General features: G+C 36.4%; 1 pseudogene; it reads left to right on the forward strand.

Annotated features, from left to right (window-relative positions):
* Positions 1-8,541: 8,541 nt before the first annotated feature.
* Positions 8,542-10,818, forward strand: LOC122064349 (annotated as a pseudogene).
* The last annotated feature ends 707 nt before the right edge of the window (positions 10,819-11,525 follow it).

Genomic DNA, 11,525 nt, shown 5'->3' on the forward strand with positions numbered 1-11,525 from the left:
AAAAAAAAAAAAAAAAAAAAAAAAATTCAAATGATCAAAAAACACCAATTTTTTTTTTCCAAATGATCAAAAAACCCTCAAAATAGAAAATAAACAAATAATAATTATCTCTCTCTCTCTCCATATTTAAATCTCTATAATTATCTTAAAAAAAGTCTCACTCATCTCATCAACCCTCAAAATGGAAGATGAAAATAATAATAATAATAATAATAATAAACTATCTATAACTCTCTCTCTCTCTCTCTCTCTCTCTCTCTCTGCCTAAATGTGGAGGAGAAAAGGGGAGTAATCATTAATTATAATTCTTAATTATTAAGTATTAAAAAGGATAAAAAAAAAAAAAATAGGCACATAATAACCCACAATAGGCGTGATTTTCCTTTCTCTAAATCATAGTAGGGAATTGACTAAGGAGGAAGATCTTTTTTTTTTTTGCTGGAGGCGGTGGATGTTAGAGAATGGAAGTTGAAATGAAATTACCAGATGCATTTCCTCGGTGACGTAACTGTCATGATCCGAGGGTTGGTGGGGCAGTTACTCTTTCTCTTTCCTTCTTTAAAAGGGTATATTCATCATAATTTCTTTTTTATGTAAGACATGTCGTACCACTGCTTGTATTAGCATTTCACAGGGAGGACAGTGGGTGATTGGTGGGACACTGTAAACCGCTAACACAGAACCACTCCATGTTTTTTAAAGAGTGAGAGGGAGAGAGAGAGTAGCAGTTGATCGAAGAGAGTGATTAAGGTTGCGGGTGCTTATTCAGGTGACGATTCTCTCAATTTCTTTTTAGATCAACCTTTATGCTATGGAATTGGAGAGTTCGAGTCTCTACTTCATTCAAGTTTTGTTGTTGACTCCTTTGATTTGAGTCGAAGAACTAGCTATTTCTGCTTAATTGTTATACTTTCGGAGTTTGTTTGTATAAATCTGATTAGACCGCTTTATGTCAGTTAATAAGCTTACCTTAAAAAAAAAAATTAATTAACTGAATTTTCGGCTTCTTATTCTGCAAATTTCTCTATTCTTGGATGCATTTAGCGTCCTTTAGGTATAAAATTATTTTTCAGTTTAATCGAGCTGCTCTTGTCTACTCTGTTTAGTCATGTAGATTTTAGGCATATTAAGAAAAAAGAGTGAATTTAGGTCTTCCTTGAGTGTTGTGATGTTGACTTGAGTTAAAATTTTCATATTTCCTTGCGATCTCACCCAATTTTTTAAAGATAATCTGTATGTTCCTTGTAAATTGTGAAAACAAAATTCCTGTCATTTGCATGGCTAGCTGTACTTATTAATTTCTTACAAAATAACTCATGAGACACGAAGTTTTTCTTTGATTTCAATTACCCAACTCTGAAGAAAGCCCTTGTTACTGGATGTAGTTACTGTGACTATTTGCTTACAGTTCCAATTTACAAATATTTATGTATTTTCATCTCTAATTTTTTTATTTTCCTAGATGTAGGGAGGAACTTCGTGTTTCTTGTATCTAAAGATTTAGATAGAGGAGTAACAAGATTTGATTTTTTCTTATTCTGAGATCCCTTGAAGAATTGAGAAATGGACAAAGAACAAGAACTGGAGTGGCTTGAAGCTCAGAAGATTGTAATAAGCAAGGATGTTGTGGCTGCAGCCAAACAATAACTACAATTTCTTGCAACTGTTGATCACAGTCACTGCCTCTATGAAGCCCTTGTTCTTCACCAAGCTATTTATAGATAGACGTGAAATTGAAGCAATTATCTCAGTCACTTGAATATTTATATATGTTGACACTTAATAGTTGTACTTGAGGTTTCGGTTGGAAATGACTTGGAAGGAGCAAATGACATTCACATAAGTGGATGTTCATTGACAAAGAAACGGATTAAAAATTCAATCCATTCCATTCGTTTAAACAAAATGATCATGGAAAAGTAGATTCATTCATATATGAGCCCTTGCCTATATAAACTAGAGAGAAGACAAAAGAACAACTACAGTAATGACATATTCCTCCTCTCCCCTCTTTTGCTTCTCCTTTTTTTGGAAGCTTCTTCTTTTCCATGATGATTCTTGGATGTGAGATATGTGGATCATCGATCTAGTGACTCTCTCTTCTTCCTCTCTGAACTTTTGTGCTTGAAGGTTTAGCAATCTATGTCTCTATAGATGGGGGGTGGAAGTTTTGATCTTTGATTCGTTGAAAAAGGACAGTATTTGTAATTTTCAGATAAACTCTTCCTTTCCTCTGAAGATCCTTCTTTGTTCGGTTGTTCCTTTTATAGACTTATTTCCTTACTAAAACAGATAAAAATCTTATTCTTTCGGTTATGTTAGGGATTGGATGTCCGTGTACCATGTTTGTAATTCCTTAACATTATGATTATTTTATGTCTATAATTGAATGTTGATATGCTTTTGAGTGGTACCAGTCTCTTTCTGCATGAATTTTTATGTTAGTGGTAATATATATTTCTAGTAGCTGGTTATCGACGTTTTTAATAATCGTGTTAACCAGATTTTTGAAACTCTTAGCATTCTCAAAGATCATGAAGAAATATGATAAGGTTCTACATAATTGACAAAAATTTCACGTTTGTTTATGTCAAGTTTTCAATGTAATAAGCTTCTGATGTACTGGTAAAACAAAATGAACCTCTAAACTTCCCCTGTAGACCTTCCCATTCTGTAATTTGAAATCAAGAATTGTCTCATTTTCTTGTTCATTAGTTAATTTTTATTTTTAGATTACTTTAAAATGGGAAGCAAGGGCTTATCTAAATTTGGTTGACACCTCCTATTTTGAAAGCTCTGATGGGGATAGTCCAAAATATTCAATTAGATATGGAGATCATATGATAATTTGCATTGCGTATAGGGGTATCTCAATTTGCTAAGAGATATTAGCAACTTTGGAGCATGCCTCTAGCTCAACTTGATGAAAACAATATTAGTTAGATTCTTGATCCTTTTTTAGTTTAGAATAAAAACAGTAATTTTATATACTTTTTTGTACTTGAATGATCAATTGGTATCTTCCCACAAGTGCTAGATGGAAAGAAGCGCATCAGGTCATTGTCACCTTGTTTGAGATATCGTTTTCTCTTATCATACATAAATAAATTGAAAGATTTTTTTTTTTCTGTATAAAGTATCCTCAATCCCTTTAGGCATTGCATCTTTTAGATTTGAGATCTGTAGGAGAAATGTAGTGAATGAAGAATGGGGACATTAATATTCAATTCAAAGATGGATTCTAACAATCTGGACGATAAAGCCCAACTACGTTCTTTAGAAGCAAACATACCTAAAACACATATTGGATTATGTCTTAGTGGCATCAACCAGTCTAAGAGATAGGTAGATGAGTATGTAGGCGCAAACCATTGAAAACTGAAAGCAAGGGCCTAAACGTACAAAGTTAATGTAAGAACCTATATTGATCACAGTCCAAGAGAAAATTAAGAACCTTATTAAGTTCAAGTTTCTCCTTGGAGAGAAGTCTAGATCAACCTCTTCAACTCCTTCTATGGCAACAAAATGTATCCAAACCTTAACTTGTATAGGACCCTCCGTCTTGGATCAAAGAACAGTTAGAATCTATATACTTGAGTGTCTACATGGAAATTCAGAACCGATCAACTATTCTATCGAACTCCTCTAGGCTCCAATCTTGTAGGAAGTTCTTGCCGAAGAATAGACATGAATTATAAAATCCTGTAGATAGAACTCCTATATAGATACTCCTCTGTTAATTACTATTTATTCAGATATTGTAATCTCAAATTCCCTCTCTCAATCTTACTCTACCCATTAAGATTGTTGGGAAATGCTATGTGATTTCATGTTTTTCTGTCACTCAATGAGGCTGCTACACAGGTTTCCTCTCAATTTCTCTTTGTTGGATCCCCACCAACACCCACACCACCTTCTCAATCTCTCTTTGTTGCCCCTGCTTTCACCTTCCGCTCTTACAAGCAACATTGGTATTATTGCTGCCTCAACTTTAATCTTGTAGGAGCAATATAAGTTTTTAAACAATAAAACTAACACTTAAATGTAACAACTCTAAAAAATTTAATTTTATATCTAAATATTTGACCAAACGTGCATTTGCACGTGCAAGTTTACTATCATACTATCATACTATCATATAAGTGCATGTACTTATGTTTCGTGACTAATTTTTTTTTTGACTATTTTACCCTTATTACTTATTTAAATACATTCTATGTCATATTATTTTTTTTTATTATTTATTATTTTCTTAAATTGATGATATCCTTTGTAACGCCCCAGCCCCATTAACCTTGTACAATATTATTCTCTTTGGCCCATGGGCCTCAAGACTTTAAAACGCGTTGTGCTATGTTAAGGAGGCTAGAGGTTATTAACTAACCCAGTAATCCCTCCCTAGGCGATGTAGGGTCAAAGTTTATATATCCTCACCGATTTCCCAAACCCCCTGGTACTTACCGTATTCTTGGTGGGGACACCTCACCGATCTCTCAGGCATGTCTGGTACTTACCGTATTCTTGGGTCATCACACTTCCTCCCCTTTCGGCATAGCGTCCCCACACACTGTATGGATCTGCTCTGATACCATTTGTAACACCCCGGCCGCATTAACCTTGCACAATATTGTCTTCTTTGATCCGGAGTCAAGGCTTTAAAATGCGTTGTGCCATGTTAAGGAGGCTAGAGGTTATTAATTATCCCAATAATCTCTCCCTAGGCGATATAGGACTAAAGTTTGCACACCCTCACCAATCTCCCAAACCCCTTGGTACTTACCGTATTCTTAGTGGGGACACTTCACCGATCTCTCAGGCGGGTCTGGTACTTGCTGTATTCTTAAGTCATCACACCCTTATCCTCAACTTAATTATAAATTTGTTATAAAATAAAAATTTAAGGATTCCCTTTCCATTTTGGAAACTCTCTCCTTCCATTCCACGTTTCTCTCCAAATAGGTCTCTTCTCTTCTCATATCTATATCTTTTCTTTTTCTCAACCTTAATACATACAAATCTACCACCAATGGTAAGAAATAAAAAAACGAATGCCCTTCCATAGGAAACTTTTTTTTGCTTATCCTCAAATTTTTTTTTAATTTATTTTAAATAAAAAATTAAGGGTTCCCTTTCCATTAAAAAAAAAAAAATCCACCATTGGGATTATCTTCCACATCTAATCTCTTATTCCCAATATAATTTCTCACATGGTTGAAAAGTGAGAACCCAATATCAGTTGTTTCCTTAACCCTTCGTCACTGCCTCTTGATTTTCCTTACACTTTTCCCTCTCAAATCTCATCCGTGATCTCCCCTTTTACGGCAACCACTCAGGTGAGCTACCTCTTATATTCCCGCAATCACCTGGTAAGTTATTTCTTTGTTCTTTTGTATGTGTAAGCCTTGACAGAAATTAGGGGATTCACATTTAGGTTTCACTACTTGAACATATTTTTCAGGTATGTACTCTATATAATGCCCCTTTATGGAAAGGTAGAATAGAAACCATTTTTTGCCCAATGGTTTAAAAATTTCTGTTAATTTTTGTTCACTCCTATGGATTTTATATCTGTTAATTTGCTTGTTTTACAGAATAGAGGCGCCTCTCTTCCTCTTCCACTGTTACTCGATTCTTCGTTGTGAGTATTCTTTAATCTCTTCTTTTGGGTGGTAATGTTCTGTTTTCTTTGTCTTACTGTTCAAATGTAAAATTTTCCTCTATGATTATGGAGACATCAGGGAACCTTTATTTCTGTATTGCATTTTACCTTGAATGGTGTGTGCATTGATGCTCTTGTTTCAGTTATGTTTGACTAAGAACCATTGTTTCATGCATTTATTTTGGGCCCCATTGCTTCGGTTACATGATGTTCAAGAATAAGTACATATATTCACCATTGACAATTTCTGTGTAAGTCTCTCCTTTCTTTTTATTTTTTTTATTGAATCTATATTTCTTTGATTCTGATTTTGTGAAGTATTTGGGTGGATGAGAATTTATTTTATTTCCTTTAATCCCAATTTAAAATCTTTATTTGCTTTGTTGTTGAGAACTGGAAGCAACCCCCGCAGTGTCGTATAAACAAAGATTTTTAGATCCTGCTCTAATTTTAGCCTGTTTGCATGACAATTGCTTTTAAGCCGAGTGAGTAATGTAGATTGTACCAAAAAAAAAAAAATTTTATGTAAATTAGATTTTGCACCCTATATGCTATGCATGTCTTTCCTCACCACATTTTGCAAAAGCAACCGTATCTAAGCGAATTTTTATAATTTTTGAATTGCAATTCACTGTCTATAATTAGTTTGTATTGTCAGTGGGTAGGTGAGAGTCATGAGACCACGTCTAAAATGGTGAGCCAAATGATAATGTGATAGAATCAAAATGGTCCACCCTAGAGACCAAGGAATCCATCAGATTATGTGTGTCTTTCGAGGACCTAAAGCATAGCAATTATTAGATGATTGAATTACTGAACTTTAGGAATTTAAGCTTTTGCTGAATTAAAAAAAAAAAAAAAAGTCTTTTCATGTGATAAAATGCTTTTGTGATCAAAATATGAACATTTTCACGTGGCTGAATATGATCATAATGTTCCTTTTTTCAATAAACAACATTTGGATCTGGATGATCCTATAATGAACTGATTTTATTCTTAATTATGGGATCTAACATTTGGTTTGGGGATCCCAAAGCTAATCCACTCTAACTGTCTATTAAGTTTTTAATTTTCATCATTTTCTCTTATGATTGTTTATAATAATTTGATGGTTTGGATGGTAAAAGACTTGTAAGCACTTGATTCTGGTGTTTATGTCCCTATAGATATAAGGTGATGGGTGCCACATTTAGCTTAACTTTTAGTCATTTAGGCCTTCGTTTAATCATCAACCTTCCTTGAGAATAAGGGTGTCAATATATAACCAAAACCGTTTATTGGATCCGAAACCGACTGGTTATAATAGAACCGAATCGCACTGTAGTAAATTGATCCGGTTTTAGTTTTATAGGCCATAATTTTGGTTCGGTTTCGAATTGAACCAGAAAACTGATGGTTAACCGGCACCTAGTATTAAAGACTGAAAGTGTGTTTTGAATTTCGATGGGTCTCTACGAAAAAATGGGGGAAAAAAAAAAGCAAAGTACAAACCGAGAAGGGAGCTTCACTTTCACACAATCACACTTCTTGATTTTCTAATTTCTAAGATCATAGTTAATCAATTATCATATGTGTAGTATTTTACATAGAAAATATATTGTCCTTGGAAAAATAAACGTATATTGTCTTAACTCTTTAGGAAATTTAATATATATAGGATTCACACTAGTTGTAGGATGCGAATCATTTTCTAAAATGACACTATTAACCACATGTAAACCAATTGTGAACCGAATAACAAAAACCGGATGAAAAACGATTTTGATTTCAGCTTATTCCTATCCGGTGCGGTTTTGGTTTCACCTTATCAAAATGTAAACCGAACCAAAATCTAACCGAATAACCAAAACCGCATCGTTTGACACCCTTACTTGAGAAGTGGCATATTGCAGTATATTTAGTATTTATGTTGTATATTTAATAAATATGTATGCTAAATAAGTAGATCACTTTTCCTCATCATTTTTCAATGTGACCTTATTGTAGTTGTTACCCAAGAGTATTAGTGGCATATTTATTATTGAAGATGTTGATGTTCTTAGTTTCTTTTATGTTTGGCAAAAAAATGATGCATTAGTTGAAGTATTTGATACCAGAGAAGATTTAATGACTAATAGATGGTTGTTTATGAATAAAAAAGATTCTTTTTGTCTTTGCAGTTTTATGGTCAAGAGAACCTGGTCTTCTCTTTGCACCCCCTTCCATTTTTTCTTGATATTAGATCTAGGTATATATATTTGAGCTGGTGGATACCGAAAATTATGTTCTTTTCTATAGTTTGGGATGTTTCTTGGTGTTGATTTATTGTTCTAATGGGGTTTCGTAGGCTGCATTTTGTGTTTCAGATAATTGGTTAAGGGAATTGATATTAATTTTTGCTAATGTTTAGGTATAATAAGTTTAGGAAATCTCTTGTCTAATATGCTAGACATAGTTTTCACTTACATCTCTCTCTCTCTCTCTCTAAAGCAACATGTGCATTTGCACGTGCTTATTTACTAGTATGTATGTGGTATATATATATACCGTAACGACAACTGCAAAATGTAAGGGACTTTTTTTTCAGATTATAATAGATGAGGAGTACAAGAAAGAATATCAATAAGACCAAGCAAAGGGATCCAGCTCCTCCCTATATCGATGATCGTCCATAGCTTGCATACCTACTTGGTTGCGCGACATTTGTCCCAGACGGGATCCAATGGCTCTAGTTACTTCTCTAAAAAACCACCCATGAGACCCGGATGCAACCCATACCTAATAGACACAACTCGGATCCTCCTTTTCTTCTCTTCTCACGCCATCTGAAATGTGTTTGTGTGTGAGAATCAGATAGGAAAGTGAAAGAGAGTTTGCCAATTAACTTTCGAAATACATAAGCAATGAGCTCCATTGTGTCTATAAAGGGTGGGAGAGGGAAACCCAAATCCTTCCCCGTCGGAAGGATCACCAAATTTCTTAAAGCTGGAAAGAATGTCGAATGTGTTGGTACCGGTGCTTGGGTTTGTTTATTCTATCGTCCTTGAATATGCTGAGGTATTTGAACAAATTGTTTTTCTTCCTTTTCTGATTTCTATGTTTCTGAAGGGATTGGTTTGATGTTTGTCTCTGTTGTTCTTTTTATCAGGTTCTTGAGCTTGCGGGAAACGCAACAAGAGATAATAAGAAGAGTCAGATTTTTCTGAGGCATATACAGATTGCAATGAGAAATGATGAGGATATGAGCAAGATTCTTGGCATTGTTACCATTGGTAAAGGTGGTGCTTTGCCCAATATTCATCAAACTTTGTTGCCGAAGAAGATTAGAAATGGGAAAGGCGAGGCTGGATCTGCATCAACTTCCAATGACCAAGGATGGAGCTCTCCTCTTGAACCTCGACTCCATCCCTAGTGTCTTCGCTACTGTTCTAATTTTTGGGAGAGGAGAGAAGAGAAGCCAGATCCTATCAGGTATGGATTGCATCTAAGTCTCATGGATGGTTTTTGTTATACATGTTACACCTGTGCACTGACCCGGTCTAATTTGAACTGTTATGATAGGTCTCGGACCGGAGGTGGGAAGTACCATCGGGTTTTGGCTTGCAACTACCCATTGCCCAAGGGGGAGAGATGACCCTACATGTTCGTGTATTGCTTGCCAGTCCAACTAGAGGGGATTCGTACCTTTCGATCCCAGACGATAAGTGACCCGACACCCCACAGTTGAATCCCAGTATGCATTAAAATTATCAAAAGACCATGAACACAGCCTAGGGAAACTACCCATGCAAGACCAACTGGTGGACATCAAGCAGTCAAGACAGGTTGCTATCTTAACCACCAGAAATAACCCACCGGAAACATCTTGGGCCTGTTTTCACTGGCTATTTTCGCTAGGCATTTGGGCTGCTGGTTGGGTTCTGATGCCTGTGGGTCCTACCACCCGCATCATAGACAACCCTAGATGATTCCAAATCCTCCCCCACACCTTCCTCATGACATGAGCACCTTACCGATCGAAGTAGTTGAGTCCACGTGCCCTAGAAGTCAGATTAACCCATTCGGGCCAGACTATGACCGAACCAAACAGGCCCTAAGGCCTAACTTACCATATAAGTGGAAATGAGGAATTCATTTCCTCATTTATCACTTGTGCACATATGTGGGAGAGGAGAAGGAGGAGAGAAAGAAGGAGAAGAAGAGGATGAAGAAGAGGGAAGGACTCAGCTTAGCTCTCGACTATCGCATCGTTTTCAGAATCCTTGCCGGAGGTTAGTGCAACCTCTCATGCCACTCTCTCTCTCTCTTCATTTTAAACTACGTCAAGCTAGGCATAGGTAGAATCTTGACCCATATACCTTTTAGAGCTCGGGGATTGCATATTTCATCTCCCCAGTGCCATTGCCGAGCTTAAACCGAGTCTGGTGAGCTTCGACAACAAGATTGACCAAATGACCACTAAGGGTTTTGATTGTTTGATCGACATATCTCCCAAATAGCTTAGTGGAATCAGGATTTTAATGGCTTAGAATGATGCTAGGAACATCCTCCACAAACTCCACAGAAAAAATCCTGACGATCGAGCCCGAGCCGAAAAGCCCCAAATCTCATGGGCAGTTCTGTATTGCTAGCAGAAACAAGCCACCGAAAACACTGGGTCTATTTTTGACGACTATTTCTGATGAATCTGAGAAGTGTTAGGACCTCTCTGTTATGTGCACCGAAAACACTACTGATATTTTTGGCAGACAATGACAGTTTTTGGTGATAGTACTGCCACTGTGGGACTTTGTTTGTACCCTTTGGGGGTGACCCATGTGGGCCTCTCCTGATGTTCCCTACACATTGATGTTTGGTTACCCTTGTGTCTAGGATAGTGACATGCACGTACCCCAAGGTCAAAATTGAATTGAACGACCGGTGGCCATACTTAAACCTTAATCTGCACAAGCCTAATTAAGGTGAGGGATGGTTGCTTTTCTTTTATGGAATGTTTACAATATTAAAAACTGTTCACATGTGATCGTATATTTAAATTCTCATTTTTTTGTATACATGTTTAGGTTGACGATCATGATTTTAATAATTATGTTGGTTCAATTATATTGAAAATAATGTGAAATGTTTGTGAATATGTATGGCGGGATCCGGTGTGGCCAAGGTAGTATTAGTACCATGATTGCCGTATGTTTGTTGCATATATGCATTGATTATGTGCATTAGAGTTAGTTGTAGTTGTGGATTACACTTTGTAGCCGATGTGTTACCGGTATTGTGTACTTTGGGACTGTATTTGGAAATAGATATGCTTTTGGCTGATGGACATACCGGTGTTGCGTAGTCTATACTCAACTATTATTATACATGCTAGATTAGGTAAACAGTCACGAGTTGCACTTTGTGGCCGATATGTTACCGGAATTGTGTACCCCAAAAATGTACTTAGAGATGGATTATACTTTGTGGCCGATGTGTTCTCGGCATCATGTAATTCATATTAGTTGTATCATTATGAAGCCATATAGAATATTTGTGGTTAGGTGTCATTCCCTATGCTACGTCCTCTTTCCAATAGGGGTAAGGTGTTGGATAACCCAATGGTGGTACTTTCGATGAACCTTCCCAGAATGCCACACCCGCAGTATGATGTGATTGTTGCTAGAGATAGGAACTTGTCCTGCATGGTCGATGCATATACCGGTGCCATGACTACTAGGAGGGGGTTATCAGGGGTTTGTTGGGTGATTGATGGCCGCATATCGGGAGTGACAGACTCCTAATCATGGCTAGGGTTTGTATCGCTGCGTAGTCGACGATGGTCCCGAAATGAAGGATACATCCTAATATGCCATAATAGCATTTACTAGACTTAGTTGTATTGCTAGAT

Source organism: Macadamia integrifolia, unplaced genomic scaffold (assembly GCF_013358625.1).
Source record: "Macadamia integrifolia cultivar HAES 741 unplaced genomic scaffold, SCU_Mint_v3 scaffold1622, whole genome shotgun sequence".
In the NCBI taxonomy this organism is placed as follows: Eukaryota; Viridiplantae; Streptophyta; class Magnoliopsida; order Proteales; family Proteaceae; genus Macadamia; species Macadamia integrifolia.